The sequence below is a fragment of the Drosophila navojoa genome, chromosome 5 (assembly GCF_054131105.1).
Source record: "Drosophila navojoa isolate 15081-1374.11 chromosome 5, UAZ_NAV_1.0, whole genome shotgun sequence".
Lineage (NCBI taxonomy): Eukaryota > Metazoa > Arthropoda > Insecta > Diptera > Drosophilidae > Drosophila > Drosophila navojoa.
In genome coordinates, this window is record NC_142893.1 from 22783523 (window position 1) to 22800213 (window position 16691).

Here is a 16691-nt window from a genome sequence, read left to right on the forward strand (position 1 = left end):
AGCTATTTAAAGGCCACTTGAGTAGCCGTTAAACACATTGACCCCTTCGGGCAGACGGACAGTGGAAGACCACCTAGCTGATAGACCGGATGGCAGTCAGGCGAGAGGTGTGAACAAAGCTGACCATAAAAACCCCGACGGGCAGCTAATTTAAAATTCAAATTCAAATTCAAGTTTCGAGTGCGCACAAATGAAATGCATTTAGCGTCAGTAATTGATTTGTTTACACACACGCGACACGCGTCGACCAACTGACCCAACTGACCAGCCAACACAAACTCACACACAAACAAACAAACTGACAAACAGGGTAAACTCAACTGAGCCGAGCTGAACTAAGGGTAGGGGTGGCCACTGACCAGCGGCTAGCCCTCAGCCGACTCGGCTCGACCCTCATTGTCCGTGTTGCCCAGCGCAACAGATGCAAAGATACAAATCACTTAAGGTCCGCTTTGCTTTGGTCACTTGATGCGATTTGCAATGATACCTTTTTTTCTTTTTGCCTTTTCCCTGAGGTCAATTATGTTATTTCCGGTCTCGTGTGGTCAGTCAACAAAAACATGCGAGAAATTGCGTGTGACGAACCAGGAAATGCTCTCTAACAGCTAACCAATAGCCGTAAATACAATGTAAACAAATATTCATAAATAGATATATATGTATTCCAATAGATAGACAGAGATGAATGTGTAGATAGTCAAGATACATATATACAAATAATTATGAATATACAAAAATCTTTAGAGGTACTGAAAATGTATTTAAGAAAATATAATAATAGTTTTGGGTAATGCATAATTATGTAATGTATAAACTTAAACTATATACGATAAGTTCTCCATAAAGGGCAAAAGCAATATGATAAATAAAGTGCATCCTCCTATATATATATTATCCTTACGCTGTTTAGCACATGTTAAGGCCCAATATACCCTTCCAGACACATTCACTGAGTAGAAGGTATTATAAAAAATGATATTGAAGTGGGATGGTCAAGTGGTTAGATCCGTGCCAATGCGAGCCTTGGGACATAGGCCAGGCACACATCATCAGGACTTTGTTATACTATCTCCCTCGATTACACAACACAAATAAATGGGAAACGTGTAATTGAATAACAGCCATCAGGCTTAGGGCGCCGCAACGCCGTGGTCAGGTGTTCAAAGGTGTGTTAACATATAGAATTATAGAGCAAACATATTCTCCAAAAATCTATCTATTTCCATATTTATTTTTATTTTTGTTTCAAGTGAATATCTTGGCTTAAAGTTCGGCTAAGTGAGCTTTCTCTTTCTTTTGAACGATGTCTGTTCAGCAAAAGGAAATTTCCAAACTACCCCCAAAAGTAATTAAAAACATGGTCGTCGCTGGAGACGCCGGCGACGAATGTTAATCAAAACGGAATATAGAAAAATACAAGAAAATTTCGACGGGCAGCAGCAGCAGCAACAGGAGCAGAGGCAGGAACGGGACTACTAGCAGGAGCAGAAGCAGCAAGTGCGAAGCATAGACAAGAGACATTGTCCTTGGGGTATAATTTCTTTTAAATTTCTACATTTCGCTTAGAAAATTAATGGGGCTGGGCAGGCCAAATTCCAGACGTGGATATACAAAAGAATAATACCAAAAAATCGTTAATTACAGAGGGAGAGAGATAGAGAGAGAGCAATAAAGAGAGAAAAAGATATGTAAATAGATACATAACAAAACTAGAGTAGACATAGGGGAGTAGGGAAAAGTCTTAGACTCTTATGATGTATACATGTAAGCTGTAATTCCTCACTTCTTTTACTAACTCTCCATCATACTTACCGATTTTTTTGCAGCCTCTTAGGTTCCACAAGTTCTTCTCTCAGCCCATTTATATAGGAGTTAATACAACGGCAACTTAATTAAGAATCCTTTTACGTGCTGTCCCCATACAACCCATTTCTATTTTGGTCTCTTTGTAAAATATTTCCTAACAAATTTATTGATATCATTAGCGCATATTATTTACACAGACCCTAAATGCTAGGCATAACAAATAACTGGGGCATTAATTAAACTTATCGAACCAGGGCAGGAATTTCGGCGGGTCCTGCATATGGATGAGGCAGATGACGCGCAATTTGTTTGTAATAAAAAAAACTCAAACAATTTTTCATAAGAGATATCTGTGACGCGAAATCTTAAGAGACAACCAACGGAAAGGCATTGCGCCGAAAACCGAAACACAACGCACACACACACACACACACACACACACGCTCACGCACAACCATGGTGTATATATATGGAATATATAAGCCGAAAGGGGGGAATGAGAAGCTTATGTACGCGACTTTCATGCGTGATGTGCGTGAAAATTTCCCCTCATTGTGTATACAGAAAGTAAATAAGGAACAGCGAGGTCTTTCCACTTTTGGGGTGGCGTTTCCACCAAAAAGGGTTAAAAATCTGTGCCTACTCTCAACATGCGTGAGCCGTTTGCGTGTGTGAGTGTGTGTGTGCGCGCGATAACAGCGTTGCCAGCTTTTCGACAGAATTAGGTCTTAGACCGGCAATACTCTTCTCGGTAAAGAGGACAACAATGGAAAACAAACAAAGTCATTTACATAGCTAACGAAGTGGGTGAGCAAAGCGAGAGAAAGTGTGAGAAGAGCGAGTTGCAGGAAGAAGAGGGAGGCGGACAGGGATGTGCGGGTGACTAGCGCATGTTGGCGCGGTTTGCGGCAAAATAAAATGGCGACCGGCAAGCAACTTACATTTTATGTGTCAATTTTTACATTTTGTCTCATCTTATCAGCAGCTGAAAGAACAGCAAGGCAGCAGCAAGGCAGCATCAAGGCAGCACCGCAGAGCGGCAGCTGGGGCTGCGTAAAAGGGTTTCCAAAAAAACCATCATTAGATATGCCAAACGTGGCCCAACTCCCCAGTTAAGCCCCATTGTTGTTGGCCCATAATGAATATGATGAGTTCTATCAATGCGGCTCAAGCAGGAACCGGACGGGGTCAATGGGGACCAATTTTGTTACTTAACACTGCAAATAGTCTACAGCCCCATCTCATTACCCATTTGGCGCAACTGTCACCATAATCTGCGCTATAGCTATAATGCCACCAAATATTAAAATTCGTGTTTCGAAATTTACATAAATTCGAAATATTTTTGGGCGGAATTGGCTTGAAATAGAAAATGCTTCTTACATTACATCATCAACATTTCATGCTATTTTTATGCCGAGCATATTCCAATAATATATTCTAAAATAATTGCCTTTTTTATTGCAAACTTTTAAAATAATATTTCCAATTCTCACATTTATTGATAACCATAATAAGACCCAAACTGGGCGTATATACAACTATAACCATAGCGATCCACGCGATGCAATGGACTCTAGTGCCAAATGCTTACTGTAGACACATCTGAAGCCAGCTCCGAGCTAGGAGCTGCTGCCATCGTTGCACGGATTAGGATAGGAGTTTGTACTGGATGCAAATGGAAGCAACTTCTGTGAACCGAGACCAAGTAGGTGTCGCCAAAAGAAAAGGTTACCATAGGCGCTGACGATGAGCAGACTCAGCGATAGAATAAGTATCTGTAGGAAAGCCAAAAAATCCGTACATCCGAATCTTAATAAATACACAACATGTATGTTAGATTTCCAGGACGATGACTTACCAATAGTCGAGTCATTGCTGCTTGTTAAATCACTGAGCTTGAGCTGGGGGAAACAGCTCTATATAAGCAAAAGATTTAACGAGTGTTTGGTAATTAAAATTTAGATTGGATGTTATGCAAATATTATTTGCAAATACCCATATAATTCGAATAGGGTTCGTCATGGGGTTACAGATTTAGAGTCGGTTACGATGATGCTCATAATGCGCTATGAAAAAATTTTAAAAGCGTAGAGCCTAATAACCTATTATTCTATGTAAATTTAGGGCGACAAAGAGTAAAACTAAAGTATTTTAAAAAGGTCTGAAGCTTGTTTTCCATGTAAGTATGAAACAAATTGTAGTCTAGTCAACAACGTACCAGACATAATTAACACCAAATATAATTTGGAGACTATGAAATATTTTATACCTGTAAGTAAATGTGCTCTAGTCGAGGATTATCGTAACTAGATGAACTCAGCACGGAAGTTGAATTTTTGTCGGTTTTGTTTTTTAATGCAATACGGACTGTATTATGGGAAATTAGTAGTTGATTAACATTTATTTTCGATCCACCCTTGTAAATCCAAGTTCTCACCCCAGTCAAATTATAGGCATCATACATTATTGGTGTATGCAGCAAATTTGAGTTTGTTCGGGTATATTGAACGTGTTCTTAGTCTAAGTTCTCTAAGAAAACGATGTTTAGGTTTCGCTTTTTAGCGTCAAATAATATTCCAACTTTTCAACCTTTTTTCTATTCCGTATCTCCAGTAAATTTATAAATATTTAATTATCAAAGATTTGATTTGAACAATGTTTAATTATTTATGGAAATATATTCAAATAGTATCTAATATAATGTATGAACACGTAAGTTATTAAAATGAAAGGCAGGCAGTCAATCAATTTATCATCAAGGCGCTAACCATTAAGCCAGCCAGTAAGAGATGAAAACAAATCAGCCGCAGTGGGATTCATATCCCCCTTGGGCTGACCTTCATGTGAAGAGCTAGCTGAGTTAGGAGCTTGTTGCGTTGCCTTCCCGGGACTAGGGTTTCTGTTTGGCGGATAGCGAGCTGGACCTCTGGCTAGGCTCTCAGGCAATGGCTTTCCTAGCGCCTTCCCAGGGCCGCCTTTGAATGCATTGTCAGCCCACATACGTACGGAATTATAGCTTGGTGGCAAGGCTGCGTTATCATACACTTGAGGTCTACGATTATGCTTAGCGTTTAGGGAATCCTCAACAAGATAAGGACTATATGGCCTCAAAGCATGTGAAAGGGGCAAAGCTGGCTGTGGAGCTTTTACAATAGTAATCACTTCGCTGGAGTCGCTCACTTCAGTGGTGACTCGCTTGACCGGTGCAAATTTGGATTTTTCATTGGCTGTGCCCAGCGCTGCATTGAATAGCTTCAAGGGCGTCTCGAGGCCCAAGTGGAGCAAATTAAGTGATTGCTGCACATCACCCAAAAGGTCACTCAAAGCTGTCGCCGAGCTGCCGCAGAGAAAGGCCAGCGATGAAAAGAGTATCTGTTGAACACACCATTACTAAGGCAAATTGAGAGATGCAAGAGGAATAGAACTTACAAGAAAACGTGACATGACGCAAGATCTCTGGCTTTAACCGGGCAACTGAAGCGCCGCAGAGACAACTGCACTATATATAGCAGCAAATACTAGCACTACTATCAAAGCATCATTTATGCAAATGCAAATGCGAAACCAAAAGTTCACTTGACTAACTTAAACTTTTATGACAACTCGTAGGGCTTTTATTATAGATCATAAAGAGTGCATAAGGAGATTATAAGAAGTGCACCTTTGCATAGGGGCAGCACTAACAATATTTAAGATGTATCCAGACAAAACATTAGCTAAAATATATAAATGGTATCTCTACTCTTACTGAAATTTAAACCAATATCTGTTCTCTTTAGAATCTCTTTGCCAAAATATCTTTTATTTTCAATAGCTCATATTTTCATCGCGAAAACAGGCTTGAATTATTGCCGTAAAATATGTAATAATTCTTCATTTTAAATACCTTTGGCATGTTATGCCAAAAAACAAGAGGAATTGCGCATTATTAATGGGGAATACTTGTAAACAAGCTGGAGTCGCGAGCCAAAGCAAACATAAAGCAAAAGTAGTGTAGGGCGACGCAGATGTTATATTTGATTTATAAATACTTGACATGAAATTTATGGAACGTGAATGAAAATGGCGCACACGACGCATCTACGAATCTTAACACATTACGGAACTCCAGATGCGGACAACCCCTGTCGCAGAGCTATGTTGCAAATCGTTTGGGGAAATATGCATATGAGTTTTTTCTTCGCCCAATCTATTGTTAGAGGGTGGCAGGGATGGACTGCGGGGGCAGTTCCGATTGCCCTCTCGCGACAAAAAAAAATTAAATACGCCATCTTCAACACTTTGCTAAATATTTTATTTCTTTTTTCACAAATGGGCAATTGCGAATGCTTTACGCCATTTGCCGTCCATATTTTATGTGCAACAGAGAGAAGAGAGAGAGAGGGGTAAATATATAGCTGTTGCGCTTTATTTGATTGCTCAGAAATTTATATGCTCATTTTAAGAATTAACGACCTTTGACTGATTCGCGCCAATGCACAGCCACAGGCAGAGGCACAGACACCAGCAGCTGACAACAGGGCACACTTATTATTGCCAGCAATTTGTACGGCACAAAAAATCATAAAATGAGCAGTTTTAACCATTTTTTAATATGCATTTCGTGTCTTGGTCTATGCAATTTACCGCCAAGTGCGCCATATTTTCAGACTTGTATGACAATAGCCACATAAAGTTGTGAAGTCCAAGCCTTGGGCAATAAATATGTTAAAGCTGACTCATTAGATGCTCTGAGAGCCAGAAGGTGCTAAAGAATTCGTCTGGCACAGAAGAGATAAGAAACATGTATATGGAGAACAATATGGTTTTGTTGAATACCAAAGATAATAAATAAAATGTAAAGAAAGGTATCTTATATAACTATATAACGTAGCTGTTGATAAGTTAAAGTTGACCTAACAAATTTAGAGATATGCTATTTCGCTCTCAAAGCTATATAACAATTAACTATCGCTTTGCATCGCGTGCAACGACAGCTCAAAACGGTGTCTGTAATATTTGTAATTAGTATCAGACAGAGCCGGAGCTCGCATTAGGATGAAATTATGAAATTTAGGCGACCATATACATATGTAGAGTTCTACGTGTGCTTACAATAATTTGGAGCCACATCAAAAATGTCAATTGTACAACATTAGCTTTTTTATAGTAGATTCAAAAAAGATTGTAAGCACCCGCCCCATTTAAGTTATGATAAGTAAAGGGAGGTCTTCAAAATATTAATGATTACTTTTCTTGTAAATCAGCTAAACTAGTCGTATTTGAAATACGCAAATCTGAAAGTGAGCAGGATTCAGGACGGATAGACGGACAACCTAGGTTAAATCGAGTTAGCTCGTCGCTCTGTTTAAGAAAATTTATACTTTATAGGGTCTATAACGCCTTCCTGTGCATTAAAGGAAATCAGTTTAATGATTTTTTAAAGAATGTATAAGCTACCCTACTTTAAGAACTCAAAGCATAAAACGTTTAAATTCAATATATTTCAGTCCATGTCAGCAAAGAAAGTTTGCGCTGCCAAAATATTTACAAGCCGCGCGACACTTTAAAGGATGCTTCTTGTTCGCAGCACAACCGAAAAAATAACTCAAATACAGATCGAACTGAACGAGAGCAAATAGAAGTAGAGCTGAGGAGGACAACCGTTGGTATTTTGGGGGGGTTTGTTTTCCTTTTCTTTTTCTTTTTTTATTATTATTTTTTTTTACTGGTTTTACAATTTGAATAAAGTCGAAAAGCGTTCGAGGGTTGACAAACTGCAAGATGCGATTCACCCAAAGTCAAATTCAAAGTTCAAAGGGAACATCTCACTGTTGTAGGAGGCGGAGGGGAGGAAAAGTTTTCGTCTTGAAGTGCGCGAGGTTTTCACTTGAAAAGTGTTGCTTGAGATGCTGCCAAAGTGGACACCAACCCCCTGGCCCCATCCCAATCCACCCGCACGCTAGCCCAGCCATTTGGCTTTGATAAACATGAACACCTTCCCAGTCGAGTGCAGCAGGAGGAGGGCATTCGAGAGCGTAGTTGTCATTCAAATGTGTTTTTATTGATGCGCGCTTGCGGCGCCGGATATGTTGTCCTTTGGGTTTGCCATTCCAATATCCGCCGGTGATAAGCTGAATTATTGACTGAGCGCCTCCACTAATGTCCAGAGCTTCAGCTCCCTTCGCTGTCAGTTGGTCAATGTCCTCCCACCTTAATGTGGGCCGCCAGCACTCGTTTTTTATTTTTTCCGTTCCTTTGGCCGTTGATTTGATTTCGTTTCGCTGCTGCTGCGACTCCAGCATCTGCCAACCACATTAAAGCAACCACACACAAATGCGTTGATAATATTCTGGCCTCAAGAAATTATCTCACAATATTATTTCCCAACTCAATGCGACTTTTATGGTCTCGAGTGGGAAGTTGGGACATTGCATACTTTATATGCCATGTTTATCTATTTCAATTTAGTTTTTTTATGGCTTGCGACTTCCATACGAATTGAAGAGCTATATTCTTATATATATTTTCATTTAGTTTTCATCACTTGCCAGTTAAATATCGGGGTGCAGAGCACTGGAATACATTAGTTAGATAAGCTCTGTGGGGGGATCTACACGCATCTATCATGCAGTACAAACCACCTAGCAGTATCATTGAAAAGTGCGAGAATGCGTGTCGTATGTAAATTAATACAAATAGACAAACATAAACACAGACGAGCCGATAGAGAGGGAGAGAGAGAGAGAGAGAGAGAGAGAGAGAGTGAAGGGAATTTTCCTAATGGCCCGAACATGCAAAGGACACCAAAAGGACACCAGCACCAGGATGGAGAACACGCAATGCCAGCTACTCTCAAAAAATGAAGCCAGTCAGGCTCAAGTGCTAATAAACTACATGCACAACGCATCGAGAATGCGCGTTAATAATTTATGTGGGCTAATAGAAGCCACTGGATAAACATCATATGCAGGACATACGGCCTGGCCCAGCCTGCCCCGGCCTGGCCTGGCCTGGGCTGGCATATAGCCTGTCAACGTCAACCCTTTTACCAAAAATAGTGCACAAAATTTATGGGCAATTTATGTAGCTCTGGTAGTTCTGTTTCAGTTTCAGTTTCTGTCTCTGTTTCTGTTTCTGTTATGGACACAGCTCAAATTTACCTTGACACTATCTGTGGCGATATATCTGCATGGGCGAGCGTTACTTTCCCTATTAGCTGGGCAAACACAAGTATCACTCTCCTGTTTGCATATCATGTCGAAGGACATGCACGTAATGTCCTTTCATTGTTTGAAATTTAATTAACAAAAGGGTCAATTGTCGCGTGTGGGCGGAGAGTTCAGCTAACGCCTGACCTCGCCCTCACACCCCTCCCCCTCCAGCTGGACAGTTGGTAAACAATATTTTTGATTAATTTATGAATATTCGTGTGAACTTTTCCTTTGGTATATATATATTTTATTATTATTTATGCCTGCATGGCTTCCCGCTTGCGTGTCTGTCGTAAAAAGTTCAAGTCTAATGAGCGAAATTCAGTAATTATTCTAATTATATTTTTATTGTGCGTAATTGTTTCTCTGTTATATCATTGGTGTTTACGTGAAGCGTGTGATATATGAGCGACAATTAGTTGAGTAGTCTGATTTGAGGGTGCCCTTCGTATAGACGAATGAAACTTTAATTTAAGGCTATTCCCTTTAAGAATACTTTTAGGGAAATGCCAACAAAATCACAAGTCATATCGCATTCACAGCCTCTGGGTGTTTTCCCAACCCTCAGCAACAAGAGAAAACTATTTTCAAAATCAAATTAAAAGTGAAAACTAATTCCCACACATGTTGTACGAATGTCCTTCGGGGCGTGCCAGGGCGTTCGGCTGTTGTTTTGTTTGCGAGAATAGTTGACAAAGTTGTGCTGAAATAATAAAATCAATAAATGACTTGTGAACCTTTGTCCTGTTGGGTCTGCCTTAAAGCAGCATTGGGCAAGGCCTTCCGCATTGAAATTGAACTTTTGATTTATGCTTCTGTCTTGCCGGCTCGTCTGGCTTTGGTGCTTTGCATTATTTAAATGGACTCAAGTGCAAATACTTATTTTGTGGAACACCAAAAGATAAATATACCCGATAGTTGAGGAACACCCAAGGAAACCTGTGTTGCACCAATTCTGTTGGAATGTGTATTTCAGCAAAAGAATTTTTCTTACAATATTGTTCTAGCTCTACTCTGCCACGTATCGCTATGGCATGCTGTGCTAGCAGGAGGAAAAATGAGAAACGTAACTCAGAATATATGTACTTATAATATATGATTTATAGATTAATAATCTTAATAATAACATTAGTATTATTACTAAGTGAAGGCAACAATGAGACAACAAGCAGGAAAGATTATTAAAATTAATATTACCCTTAAAAAAAATGTTAATTCAATAATATAATTATTATTATATGACATCAATGAGTTAATTCTGATCAATATTATATAACACATATACATATATACGACATCAAGAAAGAAAGGAAAATAATGTCACTAAAATACATTTGTACTTTCCGGGCCAAAAATGTAGAGCTAAAATTATGCGAAAACAATTTAAACATAATAAATACTACAAAATATATACGAATTGTTAAATAGGCATAACGGATATGAGAATTAACGACAGACAGACAGTCAAAAACTACAAACAAGTTTTAAAATGTGCACTCGGTTTTATTGGTGTAACTAAATTAATATTAGATGTATAATCATTTCTACCATATTTTATTGTCAGATAAATTTTATAATGCACAAATTGTAATAGGAATGTAAAGAGAAAGCTTTACCTTTCTCCTCTGTATTGCGTTTGCTGTGTCCTAGCTCAAGTACCCTGTCTGTGTTTGTTCTTCCAACTAAGCACCTCGCTGCGGTGGCTGGCATGAATTTTTTATGACATTTTTGCTAGTGAAACACTTCAGGCGGATGCACCTACCTAGTGAAGCGCAAGCATCAGTGACTGAGCGAGTCGAGCGGAGGGCAGGTGGAAGGTGTCGACAAACATTGCAGTCAAGTCAAGGATGCTGCGGATAGTTGCGTGGCTCGGACTGGGGGAATGAATATTAAATGCGTAGGTAACAGCAGCTAGCAGCAGACACGTAGCTGGACCCTGCCCTCCTTTGTGGAATATGTGCTAAACTGTCAGTAATTGAAGACATGCAGAGAGCACTTAAGAGCCTCCTCTGCCGCTCCACCTACCCGTCTGTCTGTCTGTCCTGGCAGACACCTCCTCGTCCACCAGTCCACAATCGGACACGGCCTGACGTGCGCTTTCGCCACGGCAATTAACTTTACAAATCGCATGTGAGCCTGTGATTAATTATTCCAAAACCGGACACTCCAACGCAAGCTAGAGCAACAGCAACAGCAACAGCTCTGACTCCGGGACTGGGACAGTTAACCCATTTTGGCCTGGAAAAGGGTTGCACTAACAGCTGCACGCAGACTTGTGTGAGGCCGGAAGGGCTGGGGAGTGCGGGAGTGAGGGAGTTGGGGTACTTTTGACATTTCACACGGACATTTGCGGAGCGACCCAACAAAAACGTTATGTGATGAATGTTTTGCTCATAAGGCGTAAATTGAAACTATTCTTGACCAAAGTCCTGAAGTTGGCGTCCCCTTTGCTGACCACATGCCACTTAGCACATGTTGTCAGGCCCGCCCACATTTGCCTTTCTACACATGCTGCATGGGCATGGGCATGGGCATGGGGCTCTTGACTTTGGTCAGTTTTCTTATCGGCCAGGCCAAGTTTGGCATTAATTTTGATTGGGTCAACACTTCATTAATCACGCCCCAATGCAAAGTGTGGCCAAAAGGGTTTCTTGGACCCTCACACACACAACTGTTAATCTCCTGTGGTCCAGGACATGGGTGTGCGTGTCTTATTACAGCCTTATCGCTTTATCAAACCTCACGTAACCTTTTTCCAAGCTGTTTTGCTTTCTTTACAAATTTACAAATTTACGAATTCAAATTGAATTTCGATTTCCATTTCAAGGCACGCACACAGCTTCCGGCTGAAGGATCACTGCATTTGCATATGCCTGCAGCACTGTTATCCTGTTAGACGATCGACTGCCTCAAATATATTCAAATTTTCATGCTCACTGATCCTTTCAATTCGACACAGAACATTATCCTAGTCGCAAACACACATCGAACAGCTGTTCCTCTTTTCGAATGTGTAACGCAGAAAGGGTTAAAGGGGTTGATAGCTGATGATTTGGGTTGCTTTCCAGCAGCATCTCAGATGCTGAGCCAAGTAGCCGCGTAGCACACGAATATTTCTGTTATGGGGTCAAAGTACTACGCAAATTAGATGCGTGCATTTCGAGGAGATAGATGATATGATGGAAAATTTTGATTGCCCTTTAGCAAAATTAAGGTGATTTCTTGATTACAAATTATTTTACAAGCGTAAGAGATGAATTCAATTCATATTATTCATATAATTTACAAGTAGAAATTTAATACATTTCGTAGAAGACCAGATATATACATATGTATGTATATTGTATTGTAGATATTCCAAATATTTAAGTTTCAAATTCGGAAATGTGTGATACATTTATTATACCCTGAACCCATTGAAAATGGGAAATCAGGGTATAATGGTTTTGTTGAAATGTATGTAACAGGCAGAAGGAGGCGTGGCAGACCCCACAAAGTATATATATTCTTGATCAGGGCGACGAGCTGAGTCGATTTAGCCCTCTCCGTCTGTCTGTCCGTCCGTCCGTCCGTCTGTCCGTATGTTTGAACACCTCGATTTCAGAAGATATAAGAGCTAGAGACTTCAACTTTTTTTAAAATGTTCGTATATATCACGCGCATATCGAGTTTATCACTAAAAAACGATAACTCATTCCGATACTTTTTTATCGATAAAAAACCTTATCGAAGATCACTTAAATAATTATATCTCCTACATCTTTCAAGCTAGAGTCTCCAAATTTTTTGTTTTTGTTAAAATTTACCCCCCACCCCTAAAATTTACCCACACCCTAAATGCGTGTGTTTGTTTGTATGTCTATGTGTGTGCGTGTGTTTGTTTATATGCGTGTGTGTGTGCGTGTGCGTGTGTGTGTGCTAACTATTATTGAAATATCAGTTGCTTGTAGGGTTCAGGGGATCTTGTAGTCGAGCAGTCTCGACTAGTTTTTGTTAACTTTTTTTGGAAATATATCTGGTCTGGACTTTCCATATTAATATATATTTTACTTGAACTGGAAACATATTAATGCTAAATATTAGATTTTCTTTAACTTCACTTGGATTCGTTTCACTACACAGCTTTAAATGCCACTCAAAACTTTAGGTCCAACATATCTTAGGCTGCCCTTCCTCTAAAGAAAAGCAAATAAGGCAAAAAAAAATCCATTTAAAAACTCAAAAAGTGGAAAAACTTGCTTTGCCCTGAGTGTTAAAAAACAAGCAAAAAGTGAATATGAATGTGAACTGTATGTGTGTGTGCCTGCTTGTATCCTTGCTTATCCTTTATAATTTTCACGGTTTGTTGTTGTTGATGCTGCTGCTGCCGCTGCTGCTGCTGTTGACGCTTGATGAAGAGCCACAGCAGCCGCTTCTGGGCAGAAGAAAAAAGCGGTTCCCCTTTTTAATATGCAATGCGAGTGCCTGGGGGTGCCTCAACTGGAGGGCGGAGCGGGCTGACGGCAGCGGCTCGAGTGGGCGCTCGTCTTGGTAGTTTTTGCTCAAGTTGAGTGGCAAAAAGTTAATGGATTGTTATCTTGCGGTTTCCCCCGGCCCCGCTCAGCAGCCGTTCCAATGGACTTTTCTGCAATTAAAATGCGCCCTTCACATCCGCACGGGGAAGGTGAGCGGGCGAACAGAGCGAGCCTCTTGTGCTTCGCTTGCAGCTAATGAAATTGTTACAAGTGCACTTGCAGCCATAAAATGCTTAAATATATCCCATATTATACGCGGCGCAGCTGCCAGCCAAGCGAGCGCCTCATACGCAGCGGAACAATATTTGTGTAGCATTTACAAAAAGTTTTTCGGCTGAGCAGAAAAAGTCGGCAAAGTTTTCGCCACACACAAAATAAAAGAGAAAAACACATATAATAAGGATCATTACGAGCTGATTATTATGATATAAGTGGAGTCTGGGGACTGAGAATAATTGATTTAAGATGTGTTTGAGCAACGCCCTTAAAGCTCAGGCCTCAAATATTTTGCTTATTAAACATAAATTTAAGACAAAACATAAGCGAAAATCGATAACCTACATTTTCAGCATCGAAAAAGGAGCCCAAATAAAAGTAAATAAAAAGTCCACATCAAGAACAAAGGCAGGAACAACAACAATTACGGCTTGGAAACACATACATATACGTACTTCTATCAACCCTCAATTACGACAGCGAATTCCTCTTACGGCTGCATGTGTATTTTTTAATTAGAACAAAGCGCAGGGCACAACAGGGATAAACAGGACGCAAAGGATATGCAGACGAGCTGACGAGCTTGTCAAGCCAAGCGCCAAAGGAAGAAAGGACAACTTGAAAGGTAAGTTCATGAACGGGTCGACAGTACAGAAATCATTTATGCAAATAATATGAAAAATATATTTATGATAAATAATATAATCTAATCATCGATTTGAATTTCCATCTATGCTCGGGAATCGCAATAACTTTAGTTATATAAGCAATATCACTGTCTTAAGCAAACCCGAGTCCTAAAGCTCAACAGTTTTTCAGCTGCGAGTATGAATGATTCGTTCATTTTTGTGTATCTCTGCATTTCTAGGTGTTTTCACAAGCCAAACAAAGTCACGTGTCCTTTGACAACATGTGAGCCCAAAGGATATTCGGCAAGATGTGCCTGGAAGAAAAACTCCAGCCGAGGCCATTGTGAGCTGGTTCTTATGTGTGCTCCTTATTATTTGGGATAAAAGGGTGCTGCGTGTCCCACGTCCTGTTGCCTGCGTCCTCTGCCCTGTGTCCTGTATCCTGTGTCCTGTGTCCATGTCAGACGCATATGCTAATTAGGCAATTAATATTTGTGGGCGAGACAACTTAATTTATAGACCAAGAAAGCATATTTCTGTTATGAAATGCGATACGTTCGTAGCGTGTCCTTCTGTAGCTCCGAGTCCTTGGAGTGGGTGTGAGTGGACGAGCGTCATGTGGCAAGACAATAAACTTATCACATGTTGCCAACGCATGGGACTCCCAAGTCCCAAAAACTTTTGCAACGAGTTTGATTTGCGGTCATGGCCCCACATATCCTGCCATGTCCGGGATATGTCCTGGCAGGCGCTGTCAGCCACTGATATGCGGCTCAGTCCACAATGCTTGCCCAGCACGGCAAATCATTTGAGCATTTCATCCAGTCGACGCACAGTCAGCAATAATATTTTCTTAGACACTATTTTTGACTGCATGCCACGCATAACTTGTGAGTGAATGAGATGGAGCCAGGTCTGTGGTCACCCGCTTGCCTAGTGGAGCGTGTGCAGCAAGATGTTGGATTTTGGCTGCGAAGATGCAAGCACGCACTCAAATCTTGTATCTCCAGGCGACATTTGTCAGACAGGCAGACGAAGATTGAGCTGGAGTCGACTGCGAGTTGAGTTGGGCTGCGGTTGCCGCTCAGCTCAGATTTGATTAAGTTTGTTTGCTCAAAGGCTGACAGTCAACTGGGCAGTCGGGTAACATGATACACATTCACATCTGCAAAAAGAAAGCACCGAACTAAAGACGAGCAAACTGTGAGTTTTCAAAATGTAAGAAATATTCTTCAAGATCTACTCTAAAGATTCAGCTGAGCCTGTCTCTCAGAAGAAGGGTATAAAATGATTTCCCATTTTCAATGGATTCAGGGTATAAAAACACGAATTAAATAAAATACTAGGCAATCATTATTATGTACTGTTGGAATGTTGTAAATATTAATTCCCTTCACTAACTATATAATCTCTGTTCAAGCATCGATAAGTCTACTTTCCATCAGCGCAGAAAAGCCGCTCAGCTCCAAAATTTTCACGCGGATACAAGTTAATCGCAAGTAAAATAACTCCGAGCCGTTTTGCAGCTATCCCGAGAAAGAGAGAGAGGAAAAGAGACAGACAGAGAAAGCGAAAGGAGATAAGTAATGTAAACATTCGGCTCGACGCGACTCGCTGCAAGTAAAACTTTTCCATTGAGCCAAAGCTTGTGTTACCCGTACGTATACGTAATGTGGCAATAAATGTTGCGCTCGATTAAAAAGCCATCGCATACCTTTTGGCTCGGCGCCTTTACGAGCCGCCAGCGCAGCGAGGCAGATGGGGCGCTCCTATCTGAAAAATCTGAAATCTGTTGGGCCAACAAAATAAAAAAGAAATTGTGTAAGCTCTAGACGCGCAGCGTGGCAGATATGAAAAGCAATGTTGTTAACGCATCTGCCACAAGACACATCTCGCAGACACAATGGGAACACACAGCCCCAGCTTCCCCACATGCTCCCGCCTTCCCGTCCTGCACGCAGAAAAGTTGCTGCTTAAGTAAGTGCTTGTAATTTAGCCGCAAGACTTTTCAACCGACGATTAAGAGAAGCCCAAAGCTGCCTCTGGATGGAAAGGGCTCATGTGTGACAGCTGTGAGGCCTTAAGAAGTATAGCGGGAGATATCTCAGACATCTTAATACTTGTAATGGAGTGTAGAATAGCAATGTGTTTGTTCATAATTACCCTAGTGGAAGGACATACGAAGGAAACGAAAACTAATCTGCTTCAATGCTTAAGCTATTCAAATATTATACAAAGAAATAATAAAAATTTTTGCTTCAGATAATTATGCAAAAGAAAAGAAATAATCCAATGTAATGTAATCCATAGATTTATCCAAAATGGCGATC

General features: G+C 40.5%; 2 long non-coding RNA genes across 2 annotated transcripts; one reads left to right on the forward strand and one right to left on the reverse strand.

The window, feature by feature from the left end:
- Window positions 1–3244: 3244 nt before the first annotated feature.
- On the reverse strand, window positions 3245–3938 carry LOC149091199 (uncharacterized). Its single transcript, XR_016197150.1, has 2 exons — window positions 3668–3938; window positions 3245–3584 (listed from the first exon to the last, which is right to left on the reverse strand). It is a non-coding gene; the product is annotated as an uncharacterized LOC149091199 (long non-coding RNA).
- Window positions 3939–7253: 3315 nt separating this feature from the next.
- On the forward strand, window positions 7254–8248 carry LOC149091200 (uncharacterized). Its single transcript, XR_016197139.1, has 2 exons — window positions 7254–7474; window positions 7548–8248. It is a non-coding gene; the product is annotated as an uncharacterized LOC149091200 (long non-coding RNA).
- Window positions 8249–16691: the final 8443 nt, after the last annotated feature.